Source organism: Hyla sarda, unplaced genomic scaffold (genome assembly GCF_029499605.1).
Source record: "Hyla sarda isolate aHylSar1 unplaced genomic scaffold, aHylSar1.hap1 scaffold_2143, whole genome shotgun sequence".
NCBI lineage: Eukaryota > Metazoa > Chordata > Amphibia > Anura > Hylidae > Hyla > Hyla sarda.
The window spans coordinates 13,398-31,004 of record NW_026608810.1 but is presented as its reverse complement, the minus strand read 5'-3'; the positions used below and the strand labels follow the sequence as shown (position 1 = coordinate 31,004).

At 46.7% G+C, this 17,607-nt stretch overlaps 9 non-coding genes across 9 annotated transcripts; all 9 read left to right on the top strand.

The window, feature by feature from the left end:
• The first annotated feature begins 249 nt into the window (after positions 1–249).
• Positions 250–440, top strand: LOC130319603 (U2 spliceosomal RNA). The gene has a single exon (XR_008865756.1). It is a non-coding gene; the product is annotated as a U2 spliceosomal RNA (small nuclear RNA).
• Positions 441–2,528: 2,088 nt separating this feature from the next.
• LOC130319602 (U2 spliceosomal RNA) lies at positions 2,529–2,719 on the top strand. The gene has a single exon (XR_008865755.1). It is a non-coding gene; the product is annotated as a U2 spliceosomal RNA (small nuclear RNA).
• A 2,091-nt stretch (positions 2,720–4,810) lies between these two features.
• Positions 4,811–5,001, top strand: LOC130319615 (U2 spliceosomal RNA). Its single transcript, XR_008865767.1, has one exon. It is a non-coding gene; the product is annotated as a U2 spliceosomal RNA (small nuclear RNA).
• A 2,090-nt stretch (positions 5,002–7,091) lies between these two features.
• Positions 7,092–7,282, top strand: LOC130319601 (U2 spliceosomal RNA). Its single transcript, XR_008865754.1, has one exon. It is a non-coding gene; the product is annotated as a U2 spliceosomal RNA (small nuclear RNA).
• A 2,089-nt stretch (positions 7,283–9,371) lies between these two features.
• LOC130319600 (U2 spliceosomal RNA) lies at positions 9,372–9,562 on the top strand. The gene has a single exon (XR_008865753.1). It is a non-coding gene; the product is annotated as a U2 spliceosomal RNA (small nuclear RNA).
• A 2,092-nt stretch (positions 9,563–11,654) lies between these two features.
• On the top strand, positions 11,655–11,842 carry LOC130319618 (U2 spliceosomal RNA). The gene has a single exon (XR_008865769.1). It is a non-coding gene; the product is annotated as a U2 spliceosomal RNA (small nuclear RNA).
• Positions 11,843–12,536: 694 nt separating this feature from the next.
• On the top strand, positions 12,537–12,721 carry LOC130319617 (U2 spliceosomal RNA). The gene has a single exon (XR_008865768.1). It is a non-coding gene; the product is annotated as a U2 spliceosomal RNA (small nuclear RNA).
• A 2,092-nt stretch (positions 12,722–14,813) lies between these two features.
• LOC130319599 (U2 spliceosomal RNA) lies at positions 14,814–15,004 on the top strand. Its single transcript, XR_008865752.1, has one exon. It is a non-coding gene; the product is annotated as a U2 spliceosomal RNA (small nuclear RNA).
• Positions 15,005–17,092: 2,088 nt separating this feature from the next.
• Positions 17,093–17,283, top strand: LOC130319598 (U2 spliceosomal RNA). Its single transcript, XR_008865751.1, has one exon. It is a non-coding gene; the product is annotated as a U2 spliceosomal RNA (small nuclear RNA).
• Positions 17,284–17,607: the final 324 nt, after the last annotated feature.

The following is a 17,607-nucleotide window of genomic DNA, read 5'->3' as shown; positions in this document are numbered from 1 at the left end:
GAGGAGTAAGAAGGGTTCCTGGCAAATCCGGGTTATGGATTGCATTTAAAAAGGCCCCGTGGGAGTGCAATGGGCCCCTGTCTTGCTGCTTAGCAATAATGGTATGGGTTTAGGTTCTGCTGTGTGTACTGGTGGTTGACTGCCCCCCAGCCCAGAGTGTGCATGGAAAATTGTCTGGCAGCCTCCCTGACAGCAAGCAGTGATAGTGCCCATGAAGGGGACCTTGTTGGGCCCGCCCCTTTCACGGTTATCGCTTCTCGGCCTTTTGGCTAAGATCAAGTGTAGTATCTGTTCTTATCAGTTTAATATCTGATACGTCCCCTATCTGGGGACCATATATTAAATGGATTTTTGAGAACGGGGGCCGATTTCGAAGCTTGCTTCCGTCGCCCTATGCATTGACCCGATATGGCAGTATCTTCGGGTACAGTGCACCACCCCCTTACAGGGTTAAAAAGAAAGATTCCTACTTTCATTGCTACCTGCTTGCTGGCTAGCCAGCTAGCCAGCCCTGTGGGCCTTGCTGCTGCTGCAGCCAATAAACAAAAGGTGGTGCTGCTGCTGCTTCTGCTGCTTCTGCTTCTGCTTGTGTCTGGCCCCTGTTGGAGCGTCCAGGCACAGGACTTCTGCTGCTGCTGACTAAATGGCCTCCTTAATTGGATCATTTGAGTAGCCAGCACACCTGTGCAGGTAGGGCATGACATGATAGGCAGCTGCCTTGATAGCGGGTGGGTGCTGAATGTTCCTAATTGACAAAATAAGATTAATGCTTATGAAGAAATATAAAATCTCATCCCTTCCCCAATATCGCGCCACACCCCTACCCCTTAATTCCCTGGTTGAACGTGATGGACATATGTCTTTTTTCGACCGTACTAACTATGTAACTATGTAACATAACATGGGGGGGGGGGGGTCTCCTGGCTGTTCACACAGGTGTGTCATTGCTGTACATTGACCATGCATTGCTTCTGTGGTATTGCAAAGGCAAAGACAAATGCTTCCAGCCATCCATTGCACTAATGGATTGGTCATCAGCTGGCTGTCTATGTCCCGCATCAATATAGACCAAAGTACAGAGGGTTAGGCTATGCTATTGTGCACCTACCTGATGCATCAGAAGGTGCGAGGCCCTTGCTAAATTCTGTGCACAGACTTTGAGATCTATGCTTTAGACTGTATCTAAACCTGCTCCAACATGGACTGACATTCTGGCCTACTTTCAGCCGATGCGACTTGTCTGTCGCTGAACAGTCGCTTTTTATGTATTCAGCACCTATGTATAATGTTGTAAAAATGCTCTAGAAGCTAAAGTCGCAGAAATGTCACACATATTTGGCCTGCAACTTTCTGTGCGACAAATTCAGACAGGAAAAATCAGTATAAATCCTTAGAAAATTATCCCCCAGTGTCTCCATCTGCTGGCGGTATTGAATAAGCATTGCTGCACTGATGGGGTATGCATTAGACGAAAAAAAAGAAGAAAAAGAAGAATAATACGCCCAGAAAAGAGGCGAAAAGGAGAATAACGTAAAAAAACGTGAAAAAAAAGTAAGAGGAAGAGAAGGGAAAAAAAGGTGGAAATGGGTTTAAAAGTGATTTCGGCGGAGAAATATATATATATATATATATATATATATATATATATATATATATGCGCACACACACACATAGATATAAACGTATTCTCCGTTGAGATATTGCAGCCGCTGCTGTGTCCAGGCCCAGGAGCCTTAGCACTGTGCTGTGATGTCACTCAATACCACTGACATCACTAGGTGTAAACAACATCTCTCCTTTGCTGTGTATGTGACTATGGAGCTGTTTGGTGATGTCGTCTATTACGGCCTTCATAGAAGCAACAGGAGATTGTTGCATCCATCTTGAACCCTCAGAACTACAGTGCTATGATGTCACTCACTTCCACAGGCCTTGCAGAGTGTAAACAACAACAACCCAGCTTTGTTGTGTATGTAACCAAAGGGATTTGTGATGTCACCTAGAACCTTCACAGCAGCGACAGCTTTATGAGGAGCATCAGCACTGCTCTGCCTGAGCAGAACCATCACCGCCATAGGTTGTCAAATAACCCGGATTTAACCCACACAGGTAAGTCCAATGGGGTGCAGGCATGTCCTCTATGCTTACAGCTTCCCGTGGGTGTTGGTTTGATACCGTTTGGGGACAGCCAAGGAGGCATCTGCAGGCAACAAAGGTAGGTGTGTGCTTGTGTGTGTGTTTCCTATGCAGATCCTAAGCCCAGTGTCACATGCAAGTAGGAGGAGTAAGAAGGGTTCCTGGCAAATCCGGGTTATGGATTGCATTTAAAAAGGCCCCGTGGGAGTGCAATGGGCCCCTGTCTTGCTGCTTAGCAATAATGGTATGGGTTTAGGTTCTGCTGTGTGTACTGGTGGTTGACTGCCCCCCAGCCCAGAGTGTGCATGGAAAATTGTCTGGCAGCCTCCCTGACAGCAAGCAGTGATAGTGCCCATGAAGGGGACCTTGTTGGGCCCGCCCCTTTCACGGTTATCGCTTCTCGGCCTTTTGGCTAAGATCAAGTGTAGTATCTGTTCTTATCAGTTTAATATCTGATACGTCCCCTATCTGGGGACCATATATTAAATGGATTTTTGAGAACGGGGGCCGATTTCGAAGCTTGCTTCCGTCGCCCTATGCATTGACCCGATATGGCAGTATCTTCGGGTACAGTGCACCACCCCCTTACAGGGTTAAAAAGAAAGATTCCTACTTTCATTGCTACCTGCTTGCTGGCTAGCCAGCTAGCCAGCCCTGTGGGCCTTGCTGCTGCTGCAGCCAATAAACAAAAGGTGGTGCTGCTGCTGCTTCTGCTGCTTCTGCTTCTGCTTGTGTCTGGCCCCTGTTGGAGCGTCCAGGCACAGGACTTCTGCTGCTGCTGACTAAATGGCCTCCTTAATTGGATCATTTGAGTAGCCAGCACACCTGTGCAGGTAGGGCATGACATGATAGGCAGCTGCCTTGATAGCGGGTGGGTGCTGAATGTTCCTAATTGACAAAATAAGATTAATGCTTATGAAGAAATATAAAATCTCATCCCTTCCCCAATATCGCGCCACACCCCTACCCCTTAATTCCCTGGTTGAACGTGATGGACATATGTCTTTTTTCGACCGTACTAACTATGTAACTATGTAACATAACATGGGGGGGGGGGGGGGTCTCCTGGCTGTTCACACAGGTGTGTCATTGCTGTACATTGACCATGCATTGCTTCTGTGGTATTGCAAAGGCAAAGACAAATGCTTCCAGCCATCCATTGCACTAATGGATTGGTCATCAGCTGGCTGTCTATGTCCCGCATCAATATAGACCAAAGTACAGAGGGTTAGGCTATGCTATTGTGCACCTACCTGATGCATCAGAAGGTGCGAGGCCCTTGCTAAATTCTGTGCACAGACTTTGAGATCTATGCTTTAGACTGTATCTAAACCTGCTCCAACATGGACTGACATTCTGGCCTACTTTCAGCCGATGCGACTTGTCTGTCGCTGAACAGTCGCTTTTTATGTATTCAGCACCTATGTATAATGTTGTAAAAATGCTCTAGAAGCTAAAGTCGCAGAAATGTCACACATATTTGGCCTGCAACTTTCTGTGCGACAAATTCAGACAGGAAAAATCAGTATAAATCCTTAGAAAATTATCCCCCAGTGTCTCCATCTGCTGGCGGTATTGAATAAGCATTGCTGCACTGATGGGGTATGCATTAGACGAAAAAAAAGAAGAAAAAGAAGAATAATACGCCCAGAAAAGAGGCGAAAAGGAGAAAAACGTAAAAAAACGTGAAAAAAAAGTAAGAGGAAGAGAAGGGAAAAAAAGGTGGAAATGGGTTTAAAAGTGATTTCGGCGGAGAATATATATATATATATATATATATATATATATATATATATATATATGCGCACACACACACATAGATATAAACGTATTCTCCGTTGAGATATTGCAGCCGCTGCTGTGTCCAGGCCCAGGAGCCTTAGCACTGTGCTGTGATGTCACTCAATACCACTGACATCACTAGGTGTAAACAACATCTCTCCTTTGCTGTGTATGTGACTATGGAGCTGTTTGGTGATGTCGTCTATTACGGCCTTCATAGAAGCAACAGGAGATTGTTGCATCCATCTTGAACCCTCAGAACTACAGTGCTATGATGTCACTCACTTCCACAGGCCTTGCAGAGTGTAAACAACAACAACCCAGCTTTGTTGTGTATGTAACCAAAGGGATTTGTGATGTCACCTAGAACCTTCACAGCAGCGACAGCTTTATGAGGAGCATCAGCACTGCTCTGCCTGAGCAGAACCATCACCGCCATAGGTTGTCAAATAACCCGGATTTAACCCACACAGGTAAGTCCAATGGGGTGCAGGCATGTCCTCTATGCTTACAGCTTCCCGTGGGTGTTGGTTTGATACCGTTTGGGGACAGCCAAGGAGGCATCTGCAGGCAACAAAGGTAGGTGTGTGCTTGTGTGTGTGTTTCCTATGCAGATCCTAAGCCCAGTGTCACATGCAAGTAGGAGGAGTAAGAAGGGTTCCTGGCAAATCCGGGTTATGGATTGCATTTAAAAAGGCCCCGTGGGAGTGCAATGGGCCCCTGTCTTGCTGCTTAGCAATAATGGTATGGGTTTAGGTTCTGCTGTGTGTACTGGTGGTTGACTGCCCCCCAGCCCAGAGTGTGCATGGAAAATTGTCTGGCAGCCTCCCTGACAGCAAGCAGTGATAGTGCCCATGAAGGGGACCTTGTTGGGCCCGCCCCTTTCACGGTTATCGCTTCTCGGCCTTTTGGCTAAGATCAAGTGTAGTATCTGTTCTTATCAGTTTAATATCTGATACATCCCCTATCTGGGGACCATATATTAAATGGATTTTTGAGAACGGGGGCCGATTTCGAAGCTTGCTTCCGTCGCCCTATGCATTGACCCGATATGGCAGTATCTTCGGGTACAGTGCACCACCCCCTTACAGGGTTAAAAAGAAAGATTCCTACTTTCATTGCTACCTGCTTGCTGGCTAGCCAGCTAGCCAGCCCTGTGGGCCTTGCTGCTGCTGCAGCCAATAAACAAAAGGTGGTGCTGCTGCTGCTTCTGCTGCTTCTGCTTCTGCTTGTGTCTGGCCCCTGTTGGAGCGTCCAGGCACAGGACTTCTGCTGCTGCTGACTAAATGGCCTCCTTAATTGGATCATTTGAGTAGCCAGCACACCTGTGCAGGTAGGGCATGACATGATAGGCAGCTGCCTTGATAGCGGGTGGGTGCTGAATGTTCCTAATTGACAAAATAAGATTAATGCTTATGAAGAAATATAAAATCTCATCCCTTCCCCAATATCGCGCCACACCCCTACCCCTTAATTCCCTGGTTGAACGTGATGGACATATGTCTTTTTTCGACCGTACTAACTATGTAACTATGTAACATAACATGGGGGGGGGGGGGGGTCTCCTGGCTGTTCACACAGGTGTGTCATTGCTGTACATTGACCATGCATTGCTTCTGTGGTATTGCAAAGGCAAAGACAAATGCTTCCAGCCATCCATTGCACTAATGGATTGGTCATCAGCTGGCTGTCTATGTCCCGCATCAATATAGACCAAAGTACAGAGGGTTAGGCTATGCTATTGTGCACCTACCTGATGCATCAGAAGGTGCGAGGCCCTTGCTAAATTCTGTGCACAGACTTTGAGATCTATGCTTTAGACTGTATCTAAACCTGCTCCAACATGGACTGACATTCTGGCCTACTTTCAGCCGATGCGACTTGTCTGTCGCTGAACAGTCGCTTTTTATGTATTCAGCACCTATGTATAATGTTGTAAAAATGCTCTAGAAGCTAAAGTCGCAGAAATGTCACACATATTTGGCCTGCAACTTTCTGTGCGACAAATTCAGACAGGAAAAATCAGTATAAATCCTTAGAAAATTATCCCCCAGTGTCTCCATCTGCTGGCGGTATTGAATAAGCATTGCTGCACTGATGGGGTATGCATTAGACGAAAAAAAAGAAGAAAAAGAAGAATAATACGCCCAGAAAAGAGGCGAAAAGGAGAAAAACGTAAAAAAACGTGAAAAAAAAGTAAGAGGAAGAGAAGGGAAAAAAAGGTGGAAATGGGTTTAAAAGTGATTTCGGCGGAGAAATATATATATATATATATATATATATATATATATATATATATATGCGCACACACACACATAGATATAAACGTATTCTCCGTTGAGATATTGCAGCCGCTGCTGTGTCCAGGCCCAGGAGCCTTAGCACTGTGCTGTGATGTCACTCAATACCACTGACATCACTAGGTGTAAACAACATCTCTCCTTTGCTGTGTATGTGACTATGGAGCTGTTTGGTGATGTCGTCTATTACGGCCTTCATAGAAGCAACAGGAGATTGTTGCATCCATCTTGAACCCTCAGAACTACAGTGCTATGATGTCACTCACTTCCACAGGCCTTGCAGAGTGTAAACAACAACAACCCAGCTTTGTTGTGTATGTAACCAAAGGGATTTGTGATGTCACCTAGAACCTTCACAGCAGCGACAGCTTTATGAGGAGCATCAGCACTGCTCTGCCTGAGCAGAACCATCACCGCCATAGGTTGTCAAATAACCCGGATTTAACCCACACAGGTAAGTCCAATGGGGTGCAGGCATGTCCTCTATGCTTACAGCTTCCCGTGGGTGTTGGTTTGATACCGTTTGGGGACAGCCAAGGAGGCATCTGCAGGCAACAAAGGTAGGTGTGTGCTTGTGTGTGTGTTTCCTATGCAGATCCTAAGCCCAGTGTCACATGCAAGTAGGAGGAGTAAGAAGGGTTCCTGGCAAATCCGGGTTATGGATTGCATTTAAAAAGGCCCCGTGGGAGTGCAATGGGCCCCTGTCTTGCTGCTTAGCAATAATGGTATGGGTTTAGGTTCTGCTGTGTGTACTGGTGGTTGACTGCCCCCCAGCCCAGAGTGTGCATGGAAAATTGTCTGGCAGCCTCCCTGACAGCAAGCAGTGATAGTGCCCATGAAGGGGACCTTGTTGGGCCCGCCCCTTTCACGGTTATCGCTTCTCGGCCTTTTGGCTAAGATCAAGTGTAGTATCTGTTCTTATCAGTTTAATATCTGATACGTCCCCTATCTGGGGACCATATATTAAATGGATTTTTGAGAACGGGGGCCGATTTCGAAGCTTGCTTCCGTCGCCCTATGCATTGACCCGATATGGCAGTATCTTCGGGTACAGTGCACCACCCCCTTACAGGGTTAAAAAGAAAGATTCCTACTTTCATTGCTACCTGCTTGCTGGCTAGCCAGCTAGCCAGCCCTGTGGGCCTTGCTGCTGCTGCAGCCAATAAACAAAAGGTGGTGCTGCTGCTGCTTCTGCTGCTTCTGCTTCTGCTTGTGTCTGGCCCCTGTTGGAGCGTCCAGGCACAGGACTTCTGCTGCTGCTGACTAAATGGCCTCCTTAATTGGATCATTTGAGTAGCCAGCACACCTGTGCAGGTAGGGCATGACATGATAGGCAGCTGCCTTGATAGCGGGTGGGTGCTGAATGTTCCTAATTGACAAAATAAGATTAATGCTTATGAAGAAATATAAAATCTCATCCCTTCCCCAATATCGCGCCACACCCCTACCCCTTAATTCCCTGGTTGAACGTGATGGACATATGTCTTTTTTCGACCGTACTAACTATGTAACTATGTAACATAACATGGGGGGGGGGGGGTCTCCTGGCTGTTCACACAGGTGTGTCATTGCTGTACATTGACCATGCATTGCTTCTGTGGTATTGCAAAGGCAAAGACAAATGCTTCCAGCCATCCATTGCACTAATGGATTGGTCATCAGCTGGCTGTCTATGTCCCGCATCAATATAGACCAAAGTACAGAGGGTTAGGCTATGCTATTGTGCACCTACCTGATGCATCAGAAGGTGCGAGGCCCTTGCTAAATTCTGTGCACAGACTTTGAGATCTATGCTTTAGACTGTATCTAAACCTGCTCCAACATGGACTGACATTCTGGCCTACTTTCAGCCGATGCGACTTGTCTGTCGCTGAACAGTCGCTTTTTATGTATTCAGCACCTATGTATAATGTTGTAAAAATGCTCTAGAAGCTAAAGTCGCAGAAATGTCACACATATTTGGCCTGCAACTTTCTGTGCGACAAATTCAGACAGGAAAAATCAGTATAAATCCTTAGAAAATTATCCCCCAGTGTCTCCATCTGCTGGCGGTATTGAATAAGCATTGCTGCACTGATGGGGTATGCATTAGACGAAAAAAAAGAAGAAAAAGAAGAATAATACGCCCAGAAAAGAGGCGAAAAGGAGAATAACGTAAAAAAACGTGAAAAAAAAGTAAGAGGAAGAGAAGGGAAAAAAAGGTGGAAATGGGTTTAAAAGTGATTTCGGCGGAGAATATATATATATATATATATATATATATATATATATATATATATATGCGCACACACACACATAGATATAAACGTATTCTCCGTTGAGATATTGCAGCCGCTGCTGTGTCCAGGCCCAGGAGCCTTAGCACTGTGCTGTGATGTCACTCAATACCACTGACATCACTAGGTGTAAACAACATCTCTCCTTTGCTGTGTATGTGACTATGGAGCTGTTTGGTGATGTCGTCTATTACGGCCTTCATAGAAGCAACAGGAGATTGTTGCATCCATCTTGAACCCTCAGAACTACAGTGCTATGATGTCACTCACTTCCACAGGCCTTGCAGAGTGTAAACAACAACAACCCAGCTTTGTTGTGTATGTAACCAAAGGGATTTGTGATGTCACCTAGAACCTTCACAGCAGCGACAGCTTTATGAGGAGCATCAGCACTGCTCTGCCTGAGCAGAACCATCACCGCCATAGGTTGTCAAATAACCCGGATTTAACCCACACAGGTAAGTCCAATGGGGTGCAGGCATGTCCTCTATGCTTACAGCTTCCCGTGGGTGTTGGTTTGATACCGTTTGGGGACAGCCAAGGAGGCATCTGCAGGCAACAAAGGTAGGTGTGTGCTTGTGTGTGTGTTTCCTATGCAGATCCTAAGCCCAGTGTCACATGCAAGTAGGAGGAGTAAGAAGGGTTCCTGGCAAATCCGGGTTATGGATTGCATTTAAAAAGGCCCCGTGGGAGTGCAATGGGCCCCTGTCTTGCTGCTTAGCAATAATGGTATGGGTTTAGGTTCTGCTGTGTGTACTGGTGGTTGACTGCCCCCCAGCCCAGAGTGTGCATGGAAAATTGTCTGGCAGCCTCCCTGACAGCAAGCAGTGATAGTGCCCATGAAGGGGACCTTGTTGGGCCCGCCCCTTTCACGGTTATCGCTTCTCGGCCTTTTGGCTAAGATCAAGTGTAGTATCTGTTCTTATCAGTTTAATATCTGATACGTCCCCTATCTGGGGACCATATATTAAATGGATTTTTGAGAACGGGGGCCGATTTCGAAGCTTGCTTCCGTCGCCCTATGCATTGACCCGATATGGCAGTATCTTCGGGTACAGTGCACCACCCCCTTACAGGGTTAAAAAGAAAGATTCCTACTTTCATTGCTACCTGCTTGCTGGCTAGCCAGCTAGCCAGCCCTGTGGGCCTTGCTGCTGCTGCAGCCAATAAACAAAAGGTGGTGCTGCTGCTGCTTCTGCTGCTTCTGCTTCTGCTTGTGTCTGGCCCCTGTTGGAGCGTCCAGGCACAGGACTTCTGCTGCTGCTGACTAAATGGCCTCCTTAATTGGATCATTTGAGTAGCCAGCACACCTGTGCAGGTAGGGCATGACATGATAGGCAGCTGCCTTGATAGCGGGTGGGTGCTGAATGTTCCTAATTGACAAAATAAGATTAATGCTTATGAAGAAATATAAAATCTCATCCCTTCCCCAATATCGCGCCACACCCCTACCCCTTAATTCCCTGGTTGAACGTGATGGACATATGTCTTTTTTCGACCGTACTAACTATGTAACTATGTAACATAACATGGGGGGGGGGGGGGGTCTCCTGGCTGTTCACACAGGTGTGTCATTGCTGTACATTGACCATGCATTGCTTCTGTGGTATTGCAAAGGCAAAGACAAATGCTTCCAGCCATCCATTGCACTAATGGATTGGTCATCAGCTGGCTGTCTATGTCCCGCATCAATATAGACCAAAGTACAGAGGGTTAGGCTATGCTATTGTGCACCTACCTGATGCATCAGAAGGTGCGAGGCCCTTGCTAAATTCTGTGCACAGACTTTGAGATCTATGCTTTAGACTGTATCTAAACCTGCTCCAACATGGACTGACATTCTGGCCTACTTTCAGCCGATGCGACTTGTCTGTCGCTGAACAGTCGCTTTTTATGTATTCAGCACCTATGTATAATGTTGTAAAAATGCTCTAGAAGCTAAAGTCGCAGAAATGTCACACATATTTGGCCTGCAACTTTCTGTGCGACAAATTCAGACAGGAAAAATCAGTATAAATCCTTAGAAAATTATCCCCCAGTGTCTCCATCTGCTGGCGGTATTGAATAAGCATTGCTGCACTGATGGGGTATGCATTAGACGAAAAAAAAGAAGAAAAAGAAGAATAATACGCCCAGAAAAAAAGAGGCGAAAAGGAGAATAACGTAAAAAACGTGAAAAAAAAGTAAGAGGAAGAGAAGGGAAAAAAGGTGGAAATGGGTTTAAAAGTGATTTCGGCGGAGAAATATATATATATATATATATATATATATATATATATATATATGCGCACACACACACATAGATATAAACGTATTCTCCGTTGAGATATTGCAGCCGCTGCTGTGTCCAGGCCCAGGAGCCTTAGCACTGTGCTGTGATGTCACTCAATACCACTGACATCACTAGGTGTAAACAACATCTCTCCTTTGCTGTGTATGTGACTATGGAGCTGTTTGGTGATGTCGTCTATTACGGCCTTCATAGAAGCAACAGGAGATTGTTGCATCCATCTTGAACCCTCAGAACTACAGTGCTATGATGTCACTCACTTCCACAGGCCTTGCAGAGTGTAAACAACAACAACCCAGCTTTGTTGTGTATGTAACCAAAGGGATTTGTGATGTCACCTAGAACCTTCACAGCAGCGACAGCTTTATGAGGAGCATCAGCACTGCTCTGCCTGAGCAGAACCATCACCGCCATAGGTTGTCAAATAACCCGGATTTAAACCCACACAGGGTAAGTCCAATGGGGTGCAGGCATGTCCTCTATGCTTACAGCTTCCCGTGGGTGTTGGTTTGATACCGTTTGGGGACAGCCAAGGAGGCATCTGCAGGCAACAAAGGTAGGTGTGTGCTTGTGTGTGTGTTTCCTATGCAGATTCCTAAGCCAGTGTCACATGCAAGTAGGAGGAGTAAGAAGGGTTCCTGGCAAATCCGGGTTATGGATTGCATTTAAAAAGGCCCCGTGGGAGTGCAATGGGGCCCCTGTCTTGCTGCTTAGCAATAATGGTATGGGTTTAGGTTCTGCTGTGTGTACTGGTGGTTGACTGCCCCCCAGCCCAGAGTGTGCATGGAAAATTGTCTGGCAGCCTCCCTGACAGCAAGCAGTGATAGTGCCCATGAAGGGGACCTTGTTGGGCCCGCCCCTTTCACGGTTATCGCTTCTCGGCCTTTTGGCTAAGATCAAGTGTAGTATCTGTTCTTATCAGTTTTTCATGCCGGTGGACAGTAACGCCGGTATGGGGCTGGTGGGGATGGGTGCTGCATGGAGGATGCAGGTGTACCAGGGCTTTCCGGGGCTGGTTCTGAGGAATCAGCTCGACGGCTGCCCCGATGTGACCTGTTCCCTCCGGGTCTCGCCATGAGGCTGAGAGGTCTAGAGCCGAGGTACTTTGTGCCTCGGGGAGTGGTGACCCCGAGGTGCCGAAACTCACTGGGAGAATAGGCTCACTGAGTTGAAGCACGGGCACCATAATCTCTTCACCTTGTGGCACTCACCTCTTGATTCCCGGCCTTCTGGCTAGGATCAGAGAAATTTTTTATAGATCCGGCCGGATGTCCGGGCAGTATATCTGCACACATTCACTTATTTATTTCTTTTTTGTCTCACTGTGTCACTTTTTGCGTGTTGTGTGTTCACAGGATTGGTCAGGATGCGGTAGCCCTTCTGGGTGTCCCTCCTGGCGGTCTAGGGGAGGGTGTGTGTGGCCATTAGGTTCCGCACCTCCCTGCAAACACCCCGGGTACTCCTGCTTTGGCAGGGTACCTACCGTAATCGGCTCTGCGGGCAGATACCTTGGCTAACGCCAAGGGGGATGCCGGGAGCATTTGTGGTCCCCTAGTAGCTTCGGCGAAAAGGGACATCGAACCTGGAACCTCGCAGGTACCTTTTGGTCCGGAGGCGGAAGGGTAAGGTTTGTTGGGGGGCCTCTCTCCTATCGGGAGAAGGCTTGCGATAGACCGCATCCTTTGTGCACGTTTTTTTAGTGTAACACGTTTGCACTTTTTCTTGCACTTTGGGTGAATCGAAAGCACGTTCCTCGGCTTTAGATAAAAAAAAAAAAAAAAAAATCTGTTCTTATCAGTTTAATATCTGATACGTCCCCTATCTGGGGACCATATATTAAATGGATTTTTGAGAACGGGGGCCGATTTCGAAGCTTGCTTCCGTCGCCCTATGCATTGACCCGATATGGCAGTATCTTCGGGTACAGTGCACCACCCCCTTACAGGGTTAAAAAGAAAGATTCCTACTTTCATTGCTACCTGCTTGCTGGCTAGCCAGCTAGCCAGCCCTGTGGGCCTTGCTGCTGCTGCAGCCAATAAACAAAAGGTGGTGCTGCTGCTGCTTCTGCTGCTTCTGCTTCTGCTTGTGTCTGGCCCCTGTTGGAGCGTCCAGGCACAGGACTTCTGCTGCTGCTGACTAAATGGCCTCCTTAATTGGATCATTTGAGTAGCCAGCACACCTGTGCAGGTAGGGCATGACATGATAGGCAGCTGCCTTGATAGCGGGTGGGTGCTGAATGTTCCTAATTGACAAAATAAGATTAATGCTTATGAAGAAATATAAAATCTCATCCCTTCCCCAATATCGCGCCACACCCCTACCCCTTAATTCCCTGGTTGAACGTGATGGACATATGTCTTTTTTCGACCGTACTAACTATGTAACTATGTAACATAACATGGGGGGGGGGGGGTCTCCTGGCTGTTCACACAGGTGTGTCATTGCTGTACATTGACCATGCATTGCTTCTGTGGTATTGCAAAGGCAAAGACAAATGCTTCCAGCCATCCATTGCACTAATGGATTGGTCATCAGCTGGCTGTCTATGTCCCGCATCAATATAGACCAAAGTACAGAGGGTTAGGCTATGCTATTGTGCACCTACCTGATGCATCAGAAGGTGCGAGGCCCTTGCTAAATTCTGTGCACAGACTTTGAGATCTATGCTTTAGACTGTATCTAAACCTGCTCCAACATGGACTGACATTCTGGCCTACTTTCAGCCGATGCGACTTGTCTGTCGCTGAACAGTCGCTTTTTATGTATTCAGCACCTATGTATAATGTTGTAAAAATGCTCTAGAAGCTAAAGTCGCAGAAATGTCACACATATTTGGCCTGCAACTTTCTGTGCGACAAATTCAGACAGGAAAAATCAGTATAAATCCTTAGAAAATTATCCCCCAGTGTCTCCATCTGCTGGCGGTATTGAATAAGCATTGCTGCACTGATGGGGTATGCATTAGACGAAAAAAAAGAAGAAAAAGAAGAATAATACGCCCAGAAAAGAGGCGAAAAGGAGAATAACGTAAAAAAACGTGAAAAAAAAGTAAGAGGAAGAGAAGGGAAAAAAAGGTGGAAATGGGTTTAAAAGTGATTTCGGCGGAGAAATATATATATATATATATATATATATATATATATATATATATATATATGCGCACACACACACATAGATATAAACGTATTCTCCGTTGAGATATTGCAGCCGCTGCTGTGTCCAGGCCCAGGAGCCTTAGCACTGTGCTGTGATGTCACTCAATACCACTGACATCACTAGGTGTAAACAACATCTCTCCTTTGCTGTGTATGTGACTATGGAGCTGTTTGGTGATGTCGTCTATTACGGCCTTCATAGAAGCAACAGGAGATTGTTGCATCCATCTTGAACCCTCAGAACTACAGTGCTATGATGTCACTCACTTCCACAGGCCTTGCAGAGTGTAAACAACAACAACCCAGCTTTGTTGTGTATGTAACCAAAGGGATTTGTGATGTCACCTAGAACCTTCACAGCAGCGACAGCTTTATGAGGAGCATCAGCACTGCTCTGCCTGAGCAGAACCATCACCGCCATAGGTTGTCAAATAACCCGGATTTAACCCACACAGGTAAGTCCAATGGGGTGCAGGCATGTCCTCTATGCTTACAGCTTCCCGTGGGTGTTGGTTTGATACCGTTTGGGGACAGCCAAGGAGGCATCTGCAGGCAACAAAGGTAGGTGTGTGCTTGTGTGTGTGTTTCCTATGCAGATCCTAAGCCCAGTGTCACATGCAAGTAGGAGGAGTAAGAAGGGTTCCTGGCAAATCCGGGTTATGGATTGCATTTAAAAAGGCCCCGTGGGAGTGCAATGGGCCCCTGTCTTGCTGCTTAGCAATAATGGTATGGGTTTAGGTTCTGCTGTGTGTACTGGTGGTTGACTGCCCCCCAGCCCAGAGTGTGCATGGAAAATTGTCTGGCAGCCTCCCTGACAGCAAGCAGTGATAGTGCCCATGAAGGGGACCTTGTTGGGCCCGCCCCTTTCACGGTTATCGCTTCTCGGCCTTTTGGCTAAGATCAAGTGTAGTATCTGTTCTTATCAGTTTAATATCTGATACGTCCCCTATCTGGGGACCATATATTAAATGGATTTTTGAGAACGGGGGCCGATTTCGAAGCTTGCTTCCGTCGCCCTATGCATTGACCCGATATGGCAGTATCTTCGGGTACAGTGCACCACCCCCTTACAGGGTTAAAAAGAAAGATTCCTACTTTCATTGCTACCTGCTTGCTGGCTAGCCAGCTAGCCAGCCCTGTGGGCCTTGCTGCTGCTGCAGCCAATAAACAAAAGGTGGTGCTGCTGCTGCTTCTGCTGCTTCTGCTTCTGCTTGTGTCTGGCCCCTGTTGGAGCGTCCAGGCACAGGACTTCTGCTGCTGCTGACTAAATGGCCTCCTTAATTGGATCATTTGAGTAGCCAGCACACCTGTGCAGGTAGGGCATGACATGATAGGCAGCTGCCTTGATAGCGGGTGGGTGCTGAATGTTCCTAATTGACAAAATAAGATTAATGCTTATGAAGAAATATAAAATCTCATCCCTTCCCCAATATCGCGCCACACCCCTACCCCTTAATTCCCTGGTTGAACGTGATGGACATATGTCTTTTTTCGACCGTACTAACTATGTAACTATGTAACATAACATGGGGGGGGGGGGGGTCTCCTGGCTGTTCACACAGGTGTGTCATTGCTGTACATTGACCATGCATTGCTTCTGTGGTATTGCAAAGGCAAAGACAAATGCTTCCAGCCATCCATTGCACTAATGGATTGGTCATCAGCTGGCTGTCTATGTCCCGCATCAATATAGACCAAAGTACAGAGGGTTAGGCTATGCTATTGTGCACCTACCTGATGCATCAGAAGGTGCGAGGCCCTTGCTAAATTCTGTGCACAGACTTTGAGATCTATGCTTTAGACTGTATCTAAACCTGCTCCAACATGGACTGACATTCTGGCCTACTTTCAGCCGATGCGACTTGTCTGTCGCTGAACAGTCGCTTTTTATGTATTCAGCACCTATGTATAATGTTGTAAAAATGCTCTAGAAGCTAAAGTCGCAGAAATGTCACACATATTTGGCCTGCAACTTTCTGTGCGACAAATTCAGACAGGAAAAATCAGTATAAATCCTTAGAAAATTATCCCCCAGTGTCTCCATCTGCTGGCGGTATTGAATAAGCATTGCTGCACTGATGGGGTATGCATTAGACGAAAAAAAAGAAGAAAAAGAAGAATAATACGCCCAGAAAAGAGGCGAAAAGGAGAAAAACGTAAAAAAACGTGAAAAAAAAGTAAGAGGAAGAGAAGGGAAAAAAAGGTGGAAATGGGTTTAAAAGTGATTTCGGCGGAGAAATATATATATATATATATATATATATATATATATATATATATATATGCGCACACACACACATAGATATAAACGTATTCTCCGTTGAGATATTGCAGCCGCTGCTGTGTCCAGGCCCAGGAGCCTTAGCACTGTGCTGTGATGTCACTCAATACCACTGACATCACTAGGTGTAAACAACATCTCTCCTTTGCTGTGTATGTGACTATGGAGCTGTTTGGTGATGTCGTCTATTACGGCCTTCATAGAAGCAACAGGAGATTGTTGCATCCATCTTGAACCCTCAGAACTACAGTGCTATGATGTCACTCACTTCCACAGGCCTTGCAGAGTGTAAACAACAACAACCCAGCTTTGTTGTGTATGTAACCAAAGGGATTTGTGATGTCACCTAGAACCTTCACAGCAGCGACAGCTTTATGAGGAGCATCAGCACTGCTCTGCCTGAGCAGAACCATCACCGCCATAGGTTGTCAAATAACCCGGATTTAACCCACACAGGTAAGTCCAATGGGGTGCAGGCATGTCCTCTATGCTTACAGCTTCCCGTGGGTGTTGGTTTGATACCGTTTGGGGACAGCCAAGGAGGCATCTGCAGGCAACAAAGGTAGGTGTGTGCTTGTGTGTGTGTTTCCTATGCAGATCCTAAGCCCAGTGTCACATGCAAGTAGGAGGAGTAAGAAGGGTTCCTGGCAAATCCGGGTTATGGATTGCATTTAAAAAGGCCCCGTGGGAGTGCAATGGGCCCCTGTCTTGCTGCTTAGCAATAATGGTATGGGTTTAGGTTCTGCTGTGTGTACTGGTGGTTGACTGCCCCCCAGCCCAGAGTGTGCATGGAAAATTGTCTGGCAGCCTCCCTGACAGCAAGCAGTGATAGTCATGAAGGGGACCTTGTTGGGCCCGCCCCTTTCACGGTTATCGCTTCTCGGCCTTTTGGCTAAGATCAAGTGTAGTATCTGTTCTTATCAGTTTAATATCTGATACGTCCCCTATCTGGGGACCATATATTAAATGGATTTTTGAGAACGGGGGCCGATTTCGAAGCTTGCTTCCGTCGCCCTATGCATTGACCCGATATGGCAGTATCTTCGGGTACAGTGCACCACCCCCTTACAGGGTTAAAAAGAAAGATTCCTACTTTCATTGCTACCTGCTTGCTGGCTAGCCAGCTAGCCAGCCCTGTGGGCCTTGCTGCTGCTGCAGCCAATAAACAAAAGGTGGTGCTGCTGCTGCTTCTGCTGCTTCTGCTTCTGCTTGTGTCTGGCCCCTGTTGGAGCGTCCAGGCACAGGACTTCTGCTGCTGCTGACTAAATGGCCTCCTTAATTGGATCATTTGAGTAGCCAGCACACCTGTGCAGGTAGGGCATGACATGATAGGCAGCTGCCTTGATAGCGGGTGGGTGCTGAATGTTCCTAATTGACAAAATAAGAT